At 41.2% G+C, this 12,475-nt stretch overlaps 1 protein-coding gene across 3 annotated transcripts in view; it reads right to left on the reverse strand.

The window, feature by feature from the left end:
* The window catches only part of JAK2 (Janus kinase 2), a 173,386-nt gene that overhangs the window by 91,186 nt on the left and 69,725 nt on the right, over nt 1–12,475 (reverse strand). Inside the window, exons 1-2 of one of the 3 annotated variants that reach the window (XM_090274130.1) lie at nt 5,757–5,824; nt 4,825–4,950 (exon numbers count right to left, since the gene is read on the reverse strand). The exons of 1 other annotated variant lie outside the window; for it this stretch is intronic. The gene's annotated coding sequence lies outside the window, so the exon portion shown is untranslated. Of the gene's footprint in view, nt 1–4,824; nt 4,951–5,317; nt 5,825–12,475 lie in introns of those variants that run through there. One more of the 3 variants, XM_090274129.1, reaches the window with a different exon arrangement.

The following is a 12,475-nucleotide window of genomic DNA, read 5'->3' on the forward strand; positions in this document are numbered from 1 at the left end:
ATATACATCTTATCATCCTTTTAAAATAAAGTTTTTAAAAAAGATCCAGTCCATTCTTCATTTTCTAAATAAGGAAAATATAAGGCTCAATAATTATGTAACTGGCTCAAAATCATACACCACATTGACAGCAGTCATCCCTGATCCTGTTTCCAAAACAGTGTCCTTCCTCACATCACATTACCTTTCACATTAACAAAAATATTACCTAGTGGCACTATATTTCAAAATCAGAATTTATTAAACTAAAATCATTTAGTAAGCAATAATAAGTACCCTATTCCCAAGGACTGATATCAAAAAGGCAGGTTGAAGGATGTCCTTGGGACATCCAAAATAAGCATTCAAGCAAAACAAACAGCCCATGAGCTATCCCAACCTAGTTTACCTTCATTAGCTTTACTGTACAGGCTTCAAAAACAGATAATGCTTTCTTTTCCCCTTTCCAATTCTCCAATCCTAAACACTCTTTATCATACTAACTTCAGTTTTAAGTTATCTACCAAGGATTTTTCTTTCCTTTTACAACTCATATCTTACCACTTTATTCAGATTTTACCAGTACGATAGCACCCCAAGATCACTTGTCTAAACTCACTAGATTACTGAATGTCTAATGCTAACCACTGAATGTCTACTTATTCAAATAATACAAATGCAGGACTAATGTCCACAAGGAATAGCAGTACCTATGTAGTGTGAAATGAAAGGACACAGAAGAATGACAAATACTGTCAAAAATACCTCCCAGTCTTTATTATTTCCAAAATTCTCTTCCTTAGTCCTCACGATTAGAGCTCTGGATAAAAGTCTCCACTGTTCAACCAATTGCCAAATCCAAAATCATCTGTCATACTAGAAAGAACAAAATAGTAACAGCAGTAATTTCTGTATGTTGTACCAGGTAAAACACTAGTACACATTTTTAAGGCCTTTTTTCAGTTTTGATTCTTCTCATTTGTTGGCAGTGATCAACAATGATCAACATGTTAATCATTCTCACCTTCTTAACCTACCCATCTACTTGCTTCTGATGCTAACTGCCCCTTCCTCGACTCCTTTGACAATTCTTTGACCCATTCTCTAATAACAGACAATTCCCAAGGCTCAATCTCAGGCCTACTGCTCTTCACTCTGAGCACTGTAATCCAAGCCCTAAATTTCTCTACCAAGTTTTAGTTACGTGCCCCACTGTCTGGCTATCTATTTTTTACTTGACTATCCCACTGTCACCTCAAATTCAACATATCCAAAATATAAGTCCAGCTTATATCTATGTCTCTTCAATACTTTCATACCTATTTCTGTCACTACCGCCTATCTTTGTCACTCACTAGCTGAGTAACTTTGGACACATTTTTAAATCTCTCTGGGTCTCATATTCCTAATGCAGAAAATGTATATATTGTGGTCCAGATGTTCTCAGATGTCTTGGATTTGCAACACTTCATTTCCTCTCTCACTGAAGATCAAAACCTCAAAATCATCTTCGATTACTCTTTGCCACCTGCCCCACACCGCCACTCCCCCATCGCCGCCCCATCCTCCTTTCCTGTCTAATCCGTAATGAAGTCTTGTGTGACATCTCTCTCGTCTTATTTTTACTAAGTGCAAATCTTCATTATTTCAGGCCTAGATTATTTTCCCACTCTTATCACTTCTCACTCCAAATCATACTATGCCTAACATTGGTGCCTCTCTGATTTTCCTAAAATACTTTTAGCAAGCTCTTTCTTAAGATAAAAATTTTAAAGCTTCTCTGTGACCCATGGAGCAAAGTACATTCTTCACATCCCAGCTCTTAGAGGCATCCATAATCTAATTCCAACCTACAGTTTCAACCTGGTTTCTTACTACTCTCTCACACAAACCTTTATATCAGACAAATTATTTTATGAACTGTTCTCTGAATATATCATGCATATCTTGCCTTTGTTTACCTCCTATACAAGTTCATTCCTCTTCTGCAAAATAGGATCCTGCCTAGATTTGATTCTACCTCCTCTCTGGAGCCTTTTAAGCTCACTTCAACTCTAAGTGACCTCAAATATCTGTACCTTTCATTACTTATCTCCCCAAGTGAAAGGAACCTATTTTAGATTTTTCTGCATCTCTTTTGGACATAGCAAAGTACCTTTAACATTACAGGTATTAATAAATATTTGTTTGGTGACTGACTAAAGCTCCTTTTTAATACATAGCATTTACTGAATGCTCCCTATGTGCTTAGCATTATGTGTATGTGCTTTTTTAATCCAGGTATTGTTCATCAAAGCATACACAATCAATTTGAAAACATAGTTAACACCTGGAAAATAACTATCAAGTAACCAAAACATGTCCAGTTCATTTTAAAACTAATCTGGTTGCTCATTTGTCATTCTAGTCACAGTACTAGTCTTCTAGTATTTTTGACCATCTCCTCAAACTCAACATGCCCCAAATAAAAATCATTATTTTATATCCCTTTGTAATTTTCTTCCCTCCTGGTTAGATAGGATCTAAATTAGGCACCATTTCAAAACTACCTCTTTCATTTACCACCTACATTAACCCACTGAATAAGTCTTGTCTATATTTCCTTTGTCTTTAATATGATCAGCTGGTACTAGTTGATCAATAATTGTATCAATAATTTTGATGGAGGGGGGTTCAAATAGTAAGCAACATTAAAAAAGTGCAGTTTTTCCATTAAAAATAACTTTTTTTTTTTTTTTTAATCAGAAAAGCCAACCAAAAGCTAAGGCAGAGGTTCTCCAACATTCTCCATTCAGGGAGTCTTCAGTCTTTGTAATTTTTTTTCTCAGGACACCTAGGCCAAAAGAAATACTTAAGTAGGTAGGTTCAAACCACTTAAGTGTTAATGTCCTTACAACTTAGTGCTTTTGGGGCACTGCACAACTTCTCAAAACCTTGTTATTAAATCAGACATTATACTCTCATTGCCTGTATCATTGATTTTCATGTAGTATTTATTTTTTATCAAAGCACCATCTAAAAATACAGCTTTGGCCCTGGCTGGTGTGGCTCAGTAGCTTGAGTGCCAGCACGCAAACCAAAGTGTCACCGGTTCGATTCCCAGTCAGGGAACATGCCTGGGTTGTGGCCCGGTTCTCCAGTTGGGGGCACATGAAAGGCAATCACACATTGATGTCTCTCTCACTCTACTTCTCCCTTACCCTCTCTCTAAAATTAAATAAGTAAAATATTTTTAAAAAAATAAACAAAAATAAAAATACAGCTTTGCAAAGATACAACACTGTAGAAGGAAATGTGCCGATTTAATGCTGAAACCGTGAACTACTTAAAATGAATAGTTCAGGCCTGAGTTCACTGGTGCTCTGAGGCACCCCAGTGCACAATTTGGGAAACTGGGAGCAAAGGCAAGGGGTCTAAAAGGAGACAAAAGAATGGAATGTAGGAGCAAAAGAAAGTTCTTAGCACAATTAGCCACAAGAGGGCAGCACAACAGTTGGTGGGGCTGCTCAATGGGGTTGGGGTGTCAAAGCAATAGGTACAACCTTTCCATAAGAAGGTTGTAAAATCTGTTAACTAGTTAAAGACCTAAGTCTTTTTTTTCTCCTTATGCTAAAGAGGAAGAAACACTGGTCACTGGCAGATCACCTTATGCAGAGTCATTCTGTCCTCTGAATCTCCTTGGCCTGCCCAGTCATGATAGTAGCCAAGACTTTAATAGCAGCCAAGCAATTTACTTCTTTGCATGCATAGGCTTATTCAATTTTCACAACAATCATAAGAAAAGTGAGGCTCAAAGAGATTTTAAATAATACAATACTAGGATTCCAACCCAGATCTGACTCCCAAGCCAGTGCTGTTTCCTGTTCTGGCTCAAAAGCATTCCACCTTTCAGCAATATCCAGGTAAAAGCAGAGAAAAGATATCCCTTCCCATACCTGAGACACCTGTCTCAAATCACCAGAAAAAAAAACAGTACATGATTCTTAAATGGTCCCTAAACTATCATGAACTCCAAACAAAGGACATTCAATTAGAGCAGATTATGTGCTTCCCTAGTCAGCAAGTACAACAGCCTTCCTATACAGATAAATACATGTACTATTAAGGCAAGTGTTGGACACATCCAGTTTGCAGATGTTTGTTACACACTAACACACAAATGCATATACAAGCAAATGATTCTCCCACTTTAAGTGGTAAAAGGTGAAAGGGGTGGGAAAAGGGTGTAATATCAGAATATTTGCAGTAGCCCCACAATTCACTTGTACAAACCTATTATGAAACCAAAAGCAATTTTCATCTCTCTTATTCCCACTTCTGGTTTCCTTCCCCACATTTTTCTTCCCCACTATGTATGACACACCTCAGCTGCTTCTATCCTTTCATTCAGAGACAAGGAGTTTCTCCTGACAGATTAATAATCACCGGAAAGCAAACTGGGTAAACTCAACCGACACAGCAAACTTAGGCAGATAAACCATCCAGGAAGCATTCAGTGTGGTAGCAGAAGCCCCAGCAAGAACGGCTAACGTGTTCTCTCAATAGGTACTTAGTGCTAGAAAATGTTCCTCTTTGAAAGATTAAGAACCTCTGGCTGCTTGAAGAAAGGGTGCCTAACAACGTTTTTTCTGCAAAGCCGTGTTATTTGTATAATCAGCACGGAAAGAAACAATGACTGTTTCTTAAAGGATTCACGGGCAACAATAAACACCCCCAAGACACTCTCCCAGACCAACATTAAAAGTTCAGCACTGCCCTTTTCAGAGTAAGAAACCAGGAGCCCGGCTTGTCGGTACACGCTCCCAACCTTCCTACGCTCGCACTCGCAGCTCGTGCTACCCTCACCTTTACCGCGGCGATGAGGGGCAGCGGCCAGGATCGCAGACCCACCCTCGCGGGCAGGGAGAAAGGGCCTCTTTTTCTGCAGAAGAAAAACAGTTCACATCTTGTTCCCTTGCCTGTTTCTGAAACCTCAAAAAGAAGAGAAGAAGCAGTTACTACCGCAGAAATCCAGGGAAAATACGTGTTCTTTTCTAACTTGTTTGGATGTCTAGAAAATTTTAAAGAGGGGTAAGTAGTAAAAGGTGGGGGTGGATACCAGGCACACATGAATGCAAATATCAACAGCAAAACACTCCGTTGTTTCCCCATAAAAAGGAAAATTTTCTTGCCGTCAAGTGGGCTGCTACGAGCAGGGGGAAAGCGGGGATCAGGAGGTGGGAGGGTGGAGGGGAGACAACTGCAGTCCCCCACCCAGAGACCTGACAGCAATACCACCACCCGCTGCACGGATCCGGCGACGAGGACGCGCCCCCAAGCCTACAGGGGCTGCTCGTACCAGGTGCCTCCGGACGGCCAAGCTCTGCGAAGCCCCGGGAGCGGGCACTGGTCGGAGCGTCCGCCAGGCTGGGGCACCCTGCCGTGCGATTTCTGCTCCCACTCACATCCCTCGGTGGCGAGGACCAGGCCTTTCCTCGAGCCGCGGCAGCAGCTCTTCGCCCCGACGCGCGCCACAAGTCCGGGCCCAGGAGCCTAGTGGTCGAGGCGGCGGCGCGAACTCCCGAGCGAGCCGGTTGCCCGCCCAGCCGGTCAGCGCCCAGGGAGGCCGTTAGCTACAGCCGCTGCTGCCCTCTTCTGCTCCTCTTCCTCTCTACTTCCTGCAACCCTCGCCACTCTTACTTCAGGCAACCGGGAAGCCCGTCACAGTCGACGTCTCCACCCTCGCCCGGACCACCCAGTTTCCTAAGAGCCGCAGGCGACACTTTGACTTAGCCTACCGGTTGGCCTTCAGTCGGGCAGCCAGTTCAAGGCTGACTGAGTCCGGGTCTGAGCCAGGCGGAGACCTGGCGCGCGCGCCCGAACTGCGCGCGCGCCCGAACTGCGCGTGCGCCGCTCCACCCGGGCCGCGCAGATCCCGGCGCGCGCCGCCGCAGGGCAGACCAGGGCGGGCCGCGCAGGACCGTGGCCTCCTGCTAAGCCGGCTGGCGCGCGCGGAGATTCCCGGGACGGCCCTTAAGCCGGAGCGGATGGAGAAGCTGAGCTGGCGGAGGCTAGCGAAGACGCCCCCCCTCCCCCCAAGATATGCGTGTCTGTGGTGGCCTCCCGCAGCGGAGGCGACTGGGAATGAGTCAGCCCGGCAAGGAAGGCGCCCCCTGCGCGCTGCCGGGCACAGCACAGACTTTCCCCACCCGCGCACTGTTGTCTCCTTCCTGCCTTTGCTTCCACGTTCCGGGCCCAGCAAACCTGTGCTTCCCCAGTCTCGGCTTCCAGACCGAGGGTTGGGGCAGCGCGTTCATCCGCGCCGTTTTGTGCCCGTGCAATCCCGAGCGCCCAAGTCACCTCTACTAGGAAGCAGTGAGGGTGGGGTGAGGCTCCCAGCTGCCAGCGATTGACGACAAGGCCTGTGCGATTGAGTAGAAACAATCTCTACCGTCCAAAAGAGCTTCATTCATCCATTCAACAAGTATTTACAGACCACCTACTAAGTGCCAGGCTGTAGGCCCCCAAAGATGCTATGTGATCACTAACTGCATACTCCTTGGGTACTGGAGCTAGTATTCTGGTAAAGTGACAAAAATGCCTTAAATGTATAATGTGCGGTGTATAACTGCCACCAAAAGGAATAATGCAAAGTGAAGGAGTAGAAAGTGAGCAAGCAGTGTGCTATTTTAGTGAGGGTCGCCAGGAAAGACCTCCAGAGTAACTGACATTTCAGCAGAGACCTGAAGAATGAGGAGCCAGTTCTGCGACTATCCTGGAAAAGTTTCAGATTGAGGAAAGAGGCAAAGACCCTCAGAACGGGATGTGCTTGGCAAGTTCAGGGACCAGGAAAGAGGTCACTGTGGCTGACAGTGAGGGCGGGGGCAGTGGTTAGAGGTGAGGCCAAAGTAGCCTTTAACGGACTGTGTAGGGCCTTTGTACATTAGCCTTCTTTCTGTTAATCTGAAAGAAATGATGCATTTATAGCACCTGTTTTTCCATACACAAATGATGCTGCCATTCAGGACTAGATTGTATTTAATGGTTTCTTTAAATAAACCTCACCAAAGCAGCTCCTGCATTTCTTCTTACATAAGACCCATTGCAAAAGGTCTTTGAGCAAATGATAGCAGGATAGGAAACGACTTAAATTCACACCGACCTCTTTAAAGTAAATAATAAACTAGGGCCCTGTTTTCTCGTAAAAGGAAGAGATTATAGCGGAATTGCATTCCTATGGTGCAATATTGTGATTTATAAGATATTTGGTTTTCATCATCTACAGCTTCCAAAACCCTTGGAATTTCCTAAATGTTCAGTGATGGAGATGTCTTTTGTTATTTTAATGAGGTGACTTCTGGACCTCACCCAGGGGTTGACAGGAGAACCAATCAAGTGATTACAGATTTGTAACTTTGCGTCCCATCCACCCCACCCCATTTTGGGATAAGTGACAGGGGCTGTAAATTAAGTTCAATTGCCAAAGATCAATGACTCAGCCAATCATGCCTGTGTAATGAAGCCTCCATAAAAACCCAGGAGCACAGCTTTTTCTTTTTTGGAGAGCTTCCACAATGGGAACTAGAATGCTTCCATGTGATTGCCACCCTGTTGGGGACCCAAGCTCCACAAGGACAGAAGCTCCTTTTTCCAGGCCTCGCCCTGGATATCCTTTCACATCCTTTTATAATAAACCAATAAACTAGAAAGTAAAATGTTTCTCTGAGTTCTGTGAGCCATTCTAGCTAATTAATCAAACCCAGGAAGGGTGTTGTGGGAACCTCTGATTTATAGCCCATTGGTTAGAAGTACAGGTAACAACTTGGACTTGAGATTGGCATTCTAAATTGGAGGGGTCTTTGGGACCTCCAGTCTTTAGCTGGTTGGTCAGAAGCACAGGTAAGAGCCTGGGCTAGCCATTGGCATCTGTAGTGTGTGTGTTCTGGGGAGGGAGGTGGCAGGCAGTCTTTGTCAGTCTGACCCCTTAACATGTGGAATCTGATGCTCCGGGTAGATAGTGTCAGAATTGAGTTGAATTCTTGGACAGTGTCTGAGCAAGAGCTGTTTGTTGGTAGGAGGGGGACCCGCCCTCCCATGATGGAATTGGGTCTGAGAACCCTATACATATGGCTACTTGTCTCACAAGCAAAATACACTGCAGAGCCCCTTTCTAATTTTAAAAAAAATTAGAAATGTGAGTTGTGACTCAAATGGCAAATCTGAAACCTTCTTAGAATATTAAAGCTGAAATTACAAGCAGGAACTGCCATAAGAGTTCTCTTCTTGCAAACAAAAACTGTTACTGTAGTATAACCCAGGACACAGGCCCACACAAAAGATGGTAAGTGTTGAATGTGGCTTTAATGTCAGGGTTAAAATAAAAAGCATTTGAATTGTGGAAAAAGAAAAGCCTTTTAGAACTCTGAGACAGTGAAGATACATTCATTGTAGTTAAGTGATGTTTCTATATTTTACGATGTGTTTATTCAACCAGGCATGGCATCTGTAACTGTTCACTGCCTATTCACAAAAAAAGCCATTTGGAACTAGTGAATATTGAGGGTATATATATATATATACACACACACACACACACACACATATATTAGAGATTTGGATATGGAAGACAGTGGACAAGGGAAATATATTATTCAGAGGCCTATACAATTGAGAAATCAATATACCTACACAGAGAAATTAAATGACTTGCTTAGTGTCTGTCATTCAGATAGTAAAAACCTCTCTTCTCACTAAAATATTAGGATTTTAAGATAATACTGCCTTGGAATATTTAGCTCTTTTCACTCTGTAGAGAATTGTTTAGCTCTTTGTGTGATCCCTGGTAGCTAGAAATTTGCTACCAGGACAAACATTTCAGAAAATTTGCCCTATTCTTTGATAATGACAAGAGAATACAAAAAAAAATTGTCCAAGTCTGTCACAACATTCTTTCACACAATACAGAGAAACAAGAAATGTGGGTTGGATGATAACACATTTAGATTCAAAACTGATTGTATGGACCATATCTAAAAGTAAAAATCAGCAGGTAATTGTAAACTGTGGGGCAGTATGTAGTGGTATGCGGCATAATTCTGTTCTTCCACCGTAGTAGAACCTGGCAGAAGTGGTTCTTGACTGCCTTTCCCCAGACCCACGCCTGCAAAAAAACTGTGACAGTATGTGAGAAAGGCTTTGCCTTTCCTTTCTTTTGAAAGTTCTTAGGTGGTTTTGAAGCAAAGCCAGGATTGAAGACCCAGGCCAAGGGGTTGAAGAACTTAAGCTTGAGAGTCTGGCCAACCCAGATTTGAATCACAGCTTTCACCAAAGAAGTCATTGAGATTTTCTAAACTTCCATTTCCTTATCAGTATAATTGGGATAATGCTATCTTCCTTGAAGAGTTGTTTTGAAAACTAGATGAAAAAGTATTTTTAAACCCTTAGCACAGGTATTAAGTACCAATTATAATTGTAGGGACAATTTACCGATATCACTAAGCTGGGAGGCATAAGAAATATGTTGGATTTAATTCATGATATTGAAGAATTTGTCACAATCTCTTGCATCATACATAACTGTGGGCTGATATGATTACAGTTGAGTTGTAATGGAGATAAATGCCAAGACCTGTATTTAGATTAAAAAATAAATAAAACTATGCCATTAAATCTTAGGCCCTGGCTGGGTAGCTCAATTGGTTAGCGTGTCATCCCAATACACAAGGTTGCAGGTTAGAATCACCAGTCAGGGCACCTATAAGAATCAACCAATGAATGCATAAATAAGTGTAACAACAAATCAATGCCTCTCTCTCTTTTTCTCACTTTCCCTCTTTCTCTCTCCCGCCCACCTCCTTCATCTCTCTTTCTAAAATCAACTTTTTAAATTAATTAATTTTAATATGGGAGCAAAAAAAAGATACAGAAAGCCCTTGGAAGGGGAAGCAGGCCCAAGGGAAAGGTTGGGGATAGATCCTGCAGTTAGTTTGTTTCTTTCCAAAGTACGAAAGACGAACTTTTCTTAAGGCAAAAAGGAAGTAGCTATGAAGACAGGCTGATTTATCCCAGGTCTAGTAATATAAGGCAAAGGCAGGACTATGAATCAGACAGACAAGCAAGCAATATTTTTTGTTTTGTTTACTTTGAATCATCCAGATATTTCAGAGCTATTCATTTCAAAGTTTAGTTGAATATGGCAAAAAATTTTCCAAAACCTCCTTTGCATTAAAGACCTTGTCTCTGTATCAATCTTCTTTTACTTCCTTACAATCCCAAAGAAAAACATGTTCCTGGAAACAGGTCCCTCCTTCCCTTGAGATAACAGGTAAATTTAACTTCCATGCATGAAAACCCAAACAATCTCTGCCTCTGTAAATTAGGCATTAATAACTTCCTTCAGGTGAGGGTAATTACATTATTAAAATGTTGATTATAATTATGCTTTACCTTACAAAAAAATTAACTAAAATAGAGGTAAAGTTAGCAATTCACCAAAAATATTTTTCTTTGTTAAAGGATTCATACCAAGATTTAATCTTAAAATATAGAGATTCCCCTGGCATATTATTAATTTACAGAACATCAATTCCTGGGTCCTTATTTCGATTAAGAACTCTGTCCTCTTCATCCAAAGTAGCCAGCCTCTAGCCCTTATATTATTGTTTGTGACCCTGCCCCCACACTCTTTTTTTTTTTTCTCTTTCTTTTTTTGTATCCTTTGACCAACATGTCCCCATTTTCCCCATTCTCCCCATTCTTCAGCCCTTGGCAACCATCATGCTACTCTCTGGTTCTTATGATTTCCATAGACGTGAGTCTATACAGTACTTGTCTTACTGAGTCTTGCTTATTTCACTCCAACAAGGATTTTAAACCAGCCATCATACAAATGTATAAACAAGCATTAAATTTTCCTTTAAAAACAAGGAAAAATAGGAAATCTCAACAAAGAAATAGAATGTATTATAAAGAACCAAATTAAATGCCCCCACACTCTTGACTGCACCATGAGTTGTCACCTGACTAAGCCAATCAGGGTTTCCCTCCTGTGGAAGTTGGAACTGGGATTCAAAGACAGTTGCTCAGACTTGTTCACTTAAAATAAAGTTACCCATGCTCTTAAGATAACCACTGTGAGCTTGCCGTCTTTATTGGAGTACATGATGTTGCACAAAAAGCTGATTTGCTGCGGGAGAAAAGAATGATCAGAAGAGAGAAAAAGAGCAGGCATGCACCAGGAATAATCGTCATAGATTTTGTTTCCTCTTCCCTATAAGGCCCAAATAAACTTCCTGTAGTTAGTACTTCCTTATGAGAAGTTTCTCTCTTTTACTTAAGCTGGGTCTAGTAGTGTCAATACACTGATGAGAAGAAAAGAAAATATGCTCTCTCAGATTACAACAAGGAAAATGTATATATTTTTAAAATCCAATTTACCCACAAATTTTGACAGTCTATCTTCAACCATATAGCCAAGCATAACTATGTAAGTATTTGTCACAATCTAAGACATTTACATGGAACCCATAGGTTAGCAGAAAATAAGTTATCTTTGAGAATGATGGATATTTCATACAGGGAAATTTTCCTCACCTCCTCTTCCCAACCATCACTCCCTTCACCACTGTCCAGCTTGCTTTTCTCACTTGCTTCACTCTACTTCCTCTGTAATAATTTTGTGAATCTTCTGGGATGTAGCTACAGTAATTGCTTAATCCCTCCACTGTAGCTACACTACTAAACAAAGCAAAATGTGATTTGATATTAAAGCATCATAAACATAAATTATTTAAATACTCTGTTTTTCAGTTTTTACTTATGTAAACGGGACCAGAAACTACTGCAAGAAACAGTTTTCAATTTTAACTTGTACTCCTACCTGGTTACATAAACCCAATGTCTATAATTTGTCCTTAATTAGGCTTCCCCCTCCCTTTGTCTTTCCCACGATGCCTTCTTTTTTCCTAAGGTTTTGAGGCTGTACATAGTTATTTTCTGTTTCTGTTTTTGTTTTTGTTTTGCCAGTGAGTAAAATAGGAAATAATGAATAAGCAAAGGCCTAGAAAACACTTATTTACAGGCATGAGATTGGTTTTCTTCCTATTGTGTCAAATAATTTTTGTTGACTTGCCTGACCCTCAACATTTCTCATCGGGAATGCATAACCCCCAAGGATGGATTTTACAAGATGGTGAATGCAAAAGTGTTTTGGTAAAACAGTGTAAATCAGAGGTCTTATAATTAAGTGTCACAGAAGTAAAAAAAAAAAAAAAAAAAAAAAGTGGAGACTCCCAAGAAGGAAGAAGTAGTGTCAGATGCTACAGACTTTCAGAAAATAATTTATTTTTACCTCAATCCATTTGGTTTGTGATTTAAGGAAGTTAAAGCAAAAGAGTGAATCTGTTCTCTAATAACTTAAGAGTATTTTATGAGGCACGTGTCACCTGGTAGTACAGGAGATAATTTTTGATACAGTAAGTAGAACTGGATCACATAGTGAGGAATTCATTCTTCCGTT

Source organism: Furipterus horrens, unplaced genomic scaffold (genome assembly GCF_987537825.1).
Source record: "Furipterus horrens unplaced genomic scaffold, mFurHor1.1.pri manual_scaffold_4, whole genome shotgun sequence".
Lineage (NCBI taxonomy): Eukaryota > Metazoa > Chordata > Mammalia > Chiroptera > Furipteridae > Furipterus > Furipterus horrens.